General features: G+C 34.7%; 1 protein-coding gene across 7 annotated transcripts in view; it reads left to right on the top strand.

Annotated features, from left to right (window-relative positions):
• LOC136343725 (neuropeptides capa receptor-like) overlaps positions 1–12,108 on the top strand; it is a 60,307-nt gene that overhangs the window by 31,964 nt on the left and 16,235 nt on the right. The window lies entirely within an intron of this gene.

The following is a 12,108-nucleotide window of genomic DNA, read 5'->3' as shown; positions in this document are numbered from 1 at the left end:
AATTGACGTAAAACTCACCCCTCAAGTTAACAAGCCAAAAAAAAGTCCAACAAAACGATATCTCAGTCCATACATTCAATTTTTTTCGATACTGTGAATGCTGTTCTCTCATAATTGTGGGATTCACATCACTTCAAGATCTGTAATTATGTCTATTAACGAAACCATACAGAAAGAATGTGCGTTCATCAGAGAAGCATGTAGAAAATATAAAATTAAAATTGATCAAAATGCTTTCATTAATCACCTTACAAAATTGCATATGACCTGCTGGATCATCTTCATTGAACTCATGAATGAAATGCATGTCATAGAGATGGAAATTATGCTTTTTTAAGATCCTCTGAATGCTACGTGAAATACCTGATTTTGCTTCTAGTTCTGGGGTGTTTGAAATAAACTTATCTTGATTTACATGATCCAGTTCAATATGTCTAAAAATTGTAATTTGTGCAGTTTCATTGATAATGATGTGTTGCCTTTCATGTGTTTTGTTAATAACGGATCCAGTTTCCATGAATTTCAATATTAAATTCGTCACGTAACGATGGTCCAGATTCCTATCGGGATGTCTTTCATTACAAACTCTTGCAGTTTCTCGGGCTATTTCATTATTTTTGAAATAGATGGTGACAATTTCATTCCTCTCTGCAATGGTGTACATCATTATGCTTTGAATCATCGGCTGAATCGACAAATTTTGCGGTACAATTCTGATCAGTGTAATATCCGAACAAAACTACCCGTTCGAGGCTAACAAAACATAATTTTTTGTAGTATTGGTGATTTTACTATTATTAATATTAAGTAATTTTTTTCTTATTCGTTTTACTGGAAAAACGGTTTTTTTGCAATATTTAAAGGTGGAGCAAAAAAAATTCCTCATACTTGTAAAGAGAATTGAAATACCTTTGATTTGATGTGCCACTTGACGCCCGGTGCCATTAAAGATTCTTGAAGGGGTTGCCACTCCGTTTAGGGGGATAACTCTGCCCATACGAATTTAGTATTTAAAAATGTCCGCCCTAAAAGTAAAATTGACGTGTCTCAAGGTTTTCCGAAGAAAAAAAATTCCACCCAAGATATTTCAGGTGGACTGTTTTAAATGGACCACCCTGTATGTTCTTGTGGGCTGGTAGAATAGATTATAATGTCACCCATGTCTACGAGGCATATTTTTCCTCGTGCACCGCGTAAGATATTGCCCCTTAGCACGTTGAAATGTAGCAGGGGCGTTTTTGAGTCCAAAGGATGCACGTATAGAGGGTGTCCGTATTACGAGCTCAACCATGGGGATCTCGGTTATTTGAAGGAATGCGAGGTCGGTGAAATTAGGGCAAAGTTGCGCATTTTCGAGCTTTGTAAGATGCCGTTTGAAAAATTATGAAATTTTGATTACTTTCGGAAATATTCGGGAAAATACGAATTTTCGAAAAAAGGTTTATATTTTTTTTCTGAGCTAATTTGAAGAGATAATTGAAAATGGCTGGCGCATTTTCGTAGTCACTTTTCTCCTCGACAACATGACAGTGTCAAATTTGGAATCTTGCGTTTCGATTTTCCGGAACCATCATCAACTTAAATTTTTTTATGGGCGGCATCTTGGATTTTCACATTTTTGGATTCAGCTTTTTTTTCCGATTGCGATGATGTGTCACATAGTAAGAGTTGGACTTGTCGATTAATAAAAATACCACAAATACTGTCTTCGCAAAAATTGTTTTGGAAATAACACACATAATTTTATTCTGATAATTTTGAATATAATTTCTTTTTAATAAGAGAAGCTCAAAGGTTTCGCCACTCACTCCCAAGCACAGCCACATGCGTCTTTTTAGGTTGTGAATTGATCTTAAAACATCTGGTCTTCTTATTTTGGTCCTCAAAGTGGTTACGACGTTTCTTCGCAACTCATTAATATCAGTGGGTACAGATTTACAAACGAGGTCTTTCATAGTTCCCCATAATTAAAAATCTAATGGAGGAAGATCCGGTGAGCGTGCCGGCCAATGCATGCCTCCATCATTTGAGATGAGTCTCCCTGGAAATGGTTCTAGCAAATAATCCGTTCCTCTCCTAGCGTCATGTGACGGAATACCATCCTGCTGGCACCAAACGTTATTCGAGCGGTTGATGCAAACATTTTCGTCAATGTAGTCAGTAAGATAGATTTTTAAAAAATGTAAATATCCATCTGCATTCAAATTTTCTTCGTAAATGTAAGGACCAATAATCCTATCACCAAATAGGCCAACCCAAACATTTAACCCGAAGCGTATTTGTGGCAGACCACCTTGGTGTTCTCGTGGATTTTCAATGAACCAGACTCCACACTGCCCGATGAGATATCTTATTCTTTCTTGCTATCGTTCTTGTTGAGATAGAAGGATTATCTTGAATCTAATGGAAAATTAATTTTCTTGCCGTTTAATATTTGTTGAAGGTGTTAACATTTTACTTACCGCCTATAAAATTTCCGCTTCATTCTCATATGAATATTTAACCCCTCGTCAATGCTTAGGAAATGCTCCAAACTGGGCTAAATTCCGGTGAAGCAATAGAAAGTAATTTTTTGCTGGTTGCTGCCTTTCTGGATATTGCTCTAGATATGTTTCCGAAGAAATTTGCACATTTCGATGCGAGGCGTAATAAATTTCTCGTATCTCATTTTTTATCACTTGAAAAAGGCATTTTAAGAAGAAAATTATATCAAATTTATAAATGTATGCGACATTAAACAATATTCGGTCGGAACGTCAAAATTTTGTTTTTCGAAACAAATGCCTGTACGTTATTTCCAAAGCTCTCTTTGCAAAAACAGTATTTGTGGTATTTCTATTAAACAAGTTCAACTCTTGACATGTGACACATCATCGTAATCGGAAAAAAAAGCTGAATCCAAAAATGTGAAAATCCAAGATGGCGCCCATAAAAAACCATCATCAACTTAATGATGGTTCCGGAAAATCGAAACGTCGGATTCCAAATTTGACACTTTCATGTTGTCGGGGAAAAATGTGGCAGCCATTTTTAATTATCTCTTCAAATGAGTCGAGAATTTTTTTTTTTTTTCGAAATTTCTTATTTTCCCCGATATCTCCGGAAGTAATCGAAACTTTATAATTTTTCACCTTACAAAGTCGAAAATGCGGAACTTTGCTCTAATTTCACCGTCCACGTATCTCTTCAAATAACCAAGATTCCCATGGTTGAGCTCGTAAAACGGACACCCTGTATATTCGTAATTTCCGTTCTTGACATGAAATGCTGTTTAGGGATACATTTTGAATCTATTTGGATCTGATGAAATCCACTTGCTAAGGCAAGTGCGACGAAATATTGGCACTTTCCTAATTGGTCTAGTAGATCGGAGCTGTTTGGTACTGGGTATCTGTTGTCTGTTGCTTATTCATTTAATTTGCAGCAGTCGATTGTCGGTAATCTCAATTTTTTTGTGTCCGGATCCGTCCATTTTATTTGGAACAATCCACACTGATGAGATCCTTAGGGAATTGGAGGGTCGGATAATTTCCTCCTTTAACATTTGCGCAATTTATCTATTTAATTCTCCTTTGTGCATATAGTTTTAGGTGCGAACTAGGATTTCATCGGTCGCGTTAACAACTTGATTTGTAAAAATTAAGTGCTGTTAGATGTATACAAGGTGTCCCTGAACTACCTAGCCAAATTTGAGGAGGTGGTTCTACGCATTAAATGTTACGAAAGTTGTAAGGTAAAAAATTTGGGAGAGCTCAGTCCACTTTGAGGAAATTTCATTTTTTTTTTTGAGGACTTGAGGACCCCTGCATCTTCCTTTGTATTGCCGCTACAAAAATTCCAATAGCACCGTTGGAAATCCACTTAAATTTCCTAATTTAATCCATTGTGAGTTCATCTCATTTTCACTTTGCTGATTTTTCAGAGGTCTGAACGTAAAACTCTTTTATTCCTTTCTTTATATTATATTTTAACTGCCCATTGCTCCAAAAGAATCCCCACCTTATACCATTTCACACTTTATAAAAATTCATCTACAACCAAGTACCTTTCTATCGTGGTGCCGTTTCTTGAGTTTACTTTTAGAAGAGTGAGGAAAGTGTCAATTATTGAAAAACGCTTCACAGAGAAAAACTGTATTTGCAAAAATTGAAAAAATGTTTAAACAAAACACCATAAGTTATAAATATTATTGAAAATGCTCTTGTTGGCGTAAACCCAACCTACACCTCCAAAGAATGATTTTTCCTTCCCTCACACCTGTTGATGCGCAACCTGCACGTATCCTTTGTTCAATATCGTTAACTGTGCCCACATTGTCTTTATACACTGGGGTTCTTAATGTACCCCAAATTTCTTCAAGTTTTTCTCTGCGCATGTCGTTTTCAATAGCTGGCACCTCTTTCACTATTTTAAAAGTAAGGTAAGTTCAAGAAGCGGTGCCATGGTAGAAAAATATTTGTTCGTAATGTTTTCCATGAAGTGTGAAACGACATAAGATGGGGAGTCTTTTGGGGCCATGAACAGTTAAAAATTTAACAAAAAAGACTAAATACAAACTTTTTATGTTAGGCATCTGATAAGTCAGCAATACGCAAATAAGATGAACTAATAATGTTTTTTTTTTAATTGGAAATCTAAGTGGCTTTCCCATGGTACTATTGGAATTTTTGTAGTGGCAGCGCAAAGGAAGATACGGGGGCATTTAGATGACAAATCATCAAAGATCAAAAAATGAAATTTCCTCAAAGTGGGTTGAGTTTCCCAAAATTTTCTACCTTATATTTTTGGTAGCGTTTGATGTGCAGAATCACTTCCTGCAGTTTGGCCAGGTAGTTCAGGGCCATCCTGTATAAAACTTGACCAAAATTTTTCGTTAATGTAAAGAATTCCGTTCATTTCACCGAATTCAGGTGCTCGTGTCGCAGTACTGTTTAAAGTAAACGTTTTCATGTTTCTTCCCTTAAGCCTGAATATTATACATTTCTGTATTAAATATTTCAAAATTGTTTAGTTTTATTATTCCCAGAAGTGGATTATCATTTACATTACACTTTATCGTAATGGTTTTTTCAAACCAATGAAAATTGTCAGCTGCATAGTTTTGATTATTAGCCGTTGTTAATGTTAGTCGAATTTCCATGTCTTTCCTTGAAAATGTTTTATTATCCATGTTGTATTATTAAGCAATTTCATTTTAAAAGTCGTTTTTTGAATAATTTTAGGAGGAATTTCAATTACGTAATTTTCAAAATCTCGTCTATAATAAAAAATAATTTCTAAATATCTATTTCTTAATAATCCATGTTTTAAGTTAATGTTTGGTTCTCATTTGCGAGGTTCTTTTATTCATAGAATTCTATCAAAATAGTCGTAAATAGAAGATAAACTCTATTGGTACTAATATATCGTAAAATAAAAATAAAGGGATAATAGCTTTATTAGTAGTTATTTTTGAGCCAGCACACGTTTGAAGGGCACCCACATAGGGCCCTATTAATTCGAGAATAAATGATTCAGCTAAAGTCTTAAAAGATGTGCATAGGAACATGTATCTATGAGTAATCGATTATTGTAATTTGGAATTTCAATATAGGGTAATTGATTTACTCGAAAACCATTTAAACTTATACAAGGTTTTCTTGTGAAGCTGGTAGATGAAAGTTTTCTATTTGTTTTTTTAGATTTCCTTCAAGATGTTCTTCAAAATTTCCATAATTTCAGTAATAATCATCGCTTGAATAATTTTCCTAGTCAAATTCTTCATCTGCATAATTTTCAGGAGTTTCCTCATTTAATAAATGAATTTATTCTTGGAGTGTAAAGTTTGGTTTTTCCCTGGATTAGAATTGTAATTGAAATATCTCTTTGTTGCAGTTTGACATGGGAAAATTTTTTCCAACCCAAACTAACCTGATATAATTTGAAAGTTCTCCTGTCTAAGTTGGAATAACCCTCCTCAAATTGGATTAAAGGATTGATTTTGTTATCTAAATCATTCTTTCTCTCCTAATCTTCGAGTTTGATGCATTTGGTGATTATTTGGACGATTCATCGGGGGGGAGTTTGTCAAGTTTTGCTTACCGGTTTCTGAAAATTAATCCCGAAATTTGTTTACAAGTTTTACATTTAATTTTGAATTACTTCGCAAAAAGTTTTTGTTTATTACTGTACCTCGTCAATATTTCATAATTAGTAATAATATTGATTGCACTATTGAAGTTCCGAATGTATTGAACTATTAATAAGTTTCTTAACTTATTTGAAATGTTTGTCAAACGATTTTGAGTAGCTGTGAATTCATTTTTTGAAATTAATATAACTCGCGCGTCAGCATTAATGACTTCGGTGCATACTTTAGTATTATATTTTTTAGCTAACTCTTTGAGCGACCGAAGATAGTCTTGGACTGATTTGTTCTTGCTAGACAAAAATATAAGTTTCTGATGTAAATTTGCTCTGGAAATTGGATCGCAAAATTTTTGTTGTAGGGAGATTCGAATTTTTTCCATTTTATTAAATCTGGACGAGTATGGAAAAAGTCTTCGGCTGGTCCCAAATGTTTTTATTTCTTTGCCAACGTCACATATTCCTGTTATGATTTATCCGAATTAAAATATCTAACATGAAAACATCTAATATTCATTTAAATTATAAACGATTCTAGATGGGTCGGACTTCCATCAAAAATTTTTAAAATTACTACTGTTGACCTCACGGCGTACGCCACTTCGGCTAAATTAGATTTGCTTAAATTAGAATGTTCTTTATCAATAAATAATTTAAGTTAAAGTTATGTCACTTAGACGGTCTAGATCCAAAATTATAATGTGAATCATTACTCTCTAGTAAATTTGTGGCTCTTTTGGGATGAGTGATGTGCCGGTCTCCTTGATTTAAGTTTGTTCTTGTGTTGCCATTCAGCTCTAATTAACAGGATGTCCGGCTACTGGAAATGATGAACTTACAGAGTTTGCAGTTTCAGTCCTTTATCACACGGTGTTTGATTGAAAAGGTAAATTTCTCAGGTTAGACACTGTGTGTAGCGGACACTAGAATCTGCTAATATGTCCGGCTGACACTCATTAGAGCGTATCAGAAAGCGAGGGTATTGTCGGGAGTCCCAAAGTTTTTGCATCGATCTGATCATTTCCCGACTCTTGTGATAGAGGATGCTTGGTCACTGAAGGGTGTTCCGAGATTTTGTGCCTGAAAGAACTGTTTCATAATTTCGCTCTCCGAACATATCCTACCCTCTGCGCCAATATTATTATCTTTCTTGCAACTTTGTTTTTTTTTAATAAAAATTTTATTAATTTACAAAAAAAGCTACGTAATCACGTGTGACACTCCACGACTACCTACGTAAATCTCACTGAAACATGTATTCGTATAAAATAATAGCTGAGTATGCTAGCTACTAGCGCATGCTGTTGCATTCACGGGCCATAGAAAAACGTACATGTTAATTTGCAAATGACTATATAATTATTCACACGCTACAATAGAAAATAAACCCAGGTTTAAGCTGGATTTTATAAATTGCAAATTCAGATAATCTCCTCGATGCTGTTCTCTGTTATTCTCAGTGGGAGAGGAAACATTTTACAGTGGTATTTCGTCTCAGCGAAGGTGGAATATAACGTTGACAATGAACATTTAATTCATTACCCCAGGATATGCTAAACATTTACTTTAAACAAAGTGAACATATACTCGCTCTGGTATGAATGGAGGCGAAAACACTGAGGTATAAAGTATGCAAAAATCGGCAATTAAAAGCAGTAGAGGCAACATTAAAGGACTTGTTATTTACCCCAAATGGATTGAACTTGTTTCGAAACGTGTTAATTAAAGCGATACTTTTCGAATTAACGTATTCAGACTTCCTCTGCGGTTGAATAATTTCCGCTGTCCTCCTAACAAAAGCTCATTCGAACGAAACTTAAATTAGATTGAAATGAACTTTAATTAAAAAATAACAAGCTCATGAAGTTAGGACAAGGTTGTCTTAATTTTAAGTAATTCTTGATAAAGCTTAAGTATTGATTTGGCTGATAAATTTTCAAATGAATAAACTGAGCATACTCTCTCTCTCTCTCTCTTTGGGTATTAAAATCCTATACTTTTTTTTAATGACGGCAATGTTGTGACGCTCTCCCTGCAAATGCAACCGAAATACGTTAATCAGAAAGCCAGTGAAATCAATTATATGAGTTTTTCAGATTTGTGACGGAATATTTTGACAATGTGGCCAAGAAATTTTTTTCGTCATATTGTCATGGGCTAATTTAGAACTTTCCTGGACAATATGGTGAAGGCAATAATAGCGTCACCGTTAAAAGAAATACTGAGTAGTAATTAGCTATGTGATTTTCTTAGGGGCACCCAGAAGTTTATATTGTAAATCAGCTTTCAATTAAATTTTTAATCGAAGGATTCGGTATACTCGTTCTTATATCGCTCAATCAATATTTTTACGATAAATGTTCACCTCCAATTTTCATTTATCCAAAAGGAACAATTACAGTGAGTATGTGCTGATACTAAAAACAAAAGCAAGCTCAATAAAGTCTTAATATAAAATCGAAAACCTTCCTACTATTAATCTAGAGAACGGTTGAGTCATTACAATCCGCGATAAAGCTTTACAGTCCTATTGATATTTGTCATTTTAGTTTAGATCTTAACTTTAAAACGTACCTGTTTGAGTTTTATACTTTTTCAACTACGAAATTAAATCGCAAACTTGTCCTATTTTCTAGTGAATTTAAATTTCGAACTTTGAACTTTGGAATGTTCTTTAACTAACTGCAATTCATGGTACAGATACATTGTTGCGGTGCACAGAAAATGGAAAGTCACAGAGAACAGGTTACCGTGGGTCCCTCGAAAGGTCTCTAAAGGTTAAAACGGAAATTTGTTTTGTCAAGGAACTTCTATTAATAAAATGAACGTCATATATCTTGGGAACTCCTGGACATACAGACTATAAAACGTGGGACCATTAAGATAACCATCATACTTTTAGTAGGTACGATACACGTTTTAACTGAGCAACACGCTAGAATTATTTTGTGAACATGTTTAAAGCTCATCTCGTTCACGCTTACGAGAGCAATTATTATGATGACCTCGATTGTTAATTTGCTTTTCTCCCTTACAACGCAAAATTTTAAAATTGAATATAAATTCCCATTATCTGTATTGACATCTATAGCGAAATTTTTAGGGTTCTTAAGGGACCTAATTTATGGCTCTCACTTTGCCGTTAACTCACACCGAAACTGATTACTTATAAATTTATGCATTTCCGGCTAAAAGGTCGGATGCACTTAGTTAATCATAAATAATCATTTACCAATTGCGTTGACCAGTTGCTAAATATGGCTATCTATTTATTTTATGTGAATTTTTAACGTTTAAAGTGAAAAACAGACAAAAATCCACTCAATACTTCGTGACCACTGAAATCGGTACGTCGAGAGTAAAAAAGCATATTTCTTGGCTTATCAAAAATAGGGGATTTACTGCTCACTTGATATTTTTATGATCCACGTTTAAATTAATTGTGGTGGTTTACATCTAAAATAGGTTTGAAAGAACATTTAACGTTATTACCACGTGTGCTCAAGTCCAGTGCACATCGAAACCTTTCTAGAAAATTCGCTGGCAAATTCTTCAACAATCCACTTGTTTAAAGAAAAAAAATGACAAAAAGGAAGGAAGTGCAATAATCACTTTACACGGTGAAGGATTTTCATATCGCCAAATTGCTAGAAAAGTTCAAATTGCCCTCAAAGGTGTACAATCAAACATTGACCGATTCAATCATACGGCCACTTTTTCCAACAATCAAAAGTGACCTCTCCACAAGAAGATACTCAAATTATCGTTACCAGCAAAAAAAAGGTAATTAACAGCACCAGAAATCCGAGCAACTTTGAATAGTATTTGACTAAACCTTCGACTATTGAACAATGAAGAAATGTGCTGTGCATGGACGAATCACAATTCGAAATCTTTGGAAATCGTCGGGGAATTTTCATTTGAAGAAGTCTTTCGAAGAAAATTGCTCCGCAGTATTTGGTACCGGCCGTAACGCATGGGGGTGGTTCGATCAAGGTATGGGGATGCTTATCTGGCGACGGCATCGGTGATTCCGTCAAAATTGATGGAATTATGAAGAAGGAAAAATATAAGAAAATCCTTCTCGAAAATGCCACCCCATCAGGATTGCCGACTTATTGGGCATGACTTCGTCTTTCAGCACGACAATGATTTCAGGCACACGCCTCGCCTCTGTCGAACCTATTTGGAAGAGGAAGAGAATGCTGGAACGTGGGAGAAGATAATTTGGCCTCCATAGTCGGCTGATCTCAACCCAATTGAGTTATTATGGTCAAAACTAGATCGGAAGATACGAATTTCGCGTCCTTCATCGATACCTGAACTGTGGTAGAAATTGGAAAGTGCATGGACATGGATACAACAGAGAACTTTACATAAACTGGTGGAAAGGAGGCCACGACGCGTGGAAACCGTTATAAAGTGAATGGTGGTTTTTTTGATGAAAATAAAGTTTTTGAGATTTTTCTTTTTTTTTTCAATTAAATCCAACATTATTGATTTTAATATAATTTCTCGGCTATTTCTGTATGGTATGAGCGTTTAAATAGAAAATATTCAAAGAATCGTAGGGGAAAAAATCACTTTTTTTTAATTGTATCCAAATTTTGGGCGATAATGCATATGAAAACAAAGTTTAAAATTAAGGAAACACTGCATCTTTCGATCTTTCTTAATTTATATAAAAATCCAGACAAAAACTTCTGCTAAGAGTTCCAACTAGCACGAAACCTCCTTAGCTGTCCATTAACGAAACAGCAACGTTTATTATAGGTAACGACCCTATTCCGACGGGATCTATTAATCTTTCGAATAAATCTTTATAATAAATGGTTGAAATATGTCGATGAAGATCTTAACAAGGTCTGGGCACCATAATAGTTGAGAATCACGTTTAGCAACACGATATCAGTCACCACTATGAGCCATTAATAAAATATTAACCAATATAATTAGGTAATCCGACGAAATTTTATTAAAAATAGCACAGATGGGCTTTTCGTATTTATGGGAGAGGACACCATCATTTATAGTTCGTGATTTAAAAACCTAAAAGTGGAATTTTTCTTTCGGAACTGACTCACGTTTAGACTAACTAGAACTATTAAAGATGTGATTCAAAATTCCTTTACAATGTAGTGAGTTTATTGATTTCTTGAAACTTGGCAAGTTGAGTATCTTCTGATTAATATTATTGGTGAAATTCTCTGCATGTATGCTCGATGCTCTAATGAGAGAGGGAGCTAACGTAATTACATCAATCCTTAGAATGCATGAGTTCGAACTATCTTGACACCAAATATTTTCTGGCTTTGTACTTCGGTGTGCCTGCCAAATACACTAATGGTTACATGATCTGATTTCGCACATGCTCATAACGTCGTTGTTGAAAATACTCTTTACAGTTTGGGAGCAGCCTGAGAGCAGAATTTTTCCTTGGAAACTAACTAATGTTTGGAAAAACTAGATCAATGAGGAAATTCATGTTTAGAAAATATCTTGATAATATGGTGACTGATATTCTCCTTTAAAATTACAACCATGTTAATACTGGATATTTTGTGGACAAGATGGTGTATATATGTATGTATGTATTAGACATATATATAACCATTATTCGGTTAATGCTCTTACCATCCCTAAGCACGTTCATAACGTTGCTGTAAAAAAAAATGGTAAGTTTTGTGTAAGCAAACTTGCGCGAGTCAATAAAGTTTTCGTCAATAGATTGGAGACAATTTGTGTAAAGCAAGTTATACCGTTTCGAATTCCTTAAACGTGTCCTCGACGCGTCATGCTCACTGACTTCAAGGAATTTTCCAGTTTCCATTAACTGCCTATCAATTTAACTTCTGGTGACACTATTTAACACGTCACGTCTCAAGTTTTATAGCCAACAGGTGTTTTATTAGATGATTTACTCTCTTTACGTCTAATATAAAATGACTTCTTGTAGTACGATCATCAAAGCTGAAAAAACTC

This window comes from Euwallacea fornicatus, chromosome 15, assembly GCF_040115645.1.
Source record: "Euwallacea fornicatus isolate EFF26 chromosome 15, ASM4011564v1, whole genome shotgun sequence".
NCBI lineage: Eukaryota > Metazoa > Arthropoda > Insecta > Coleoptera > Curculionidae > Euwallacea > Euwallacea fornicatus.
Note: the sequence above shows the minus strand (reverse complement) of the source record. Positions and strands in the feature narration are given on the sequence as shown.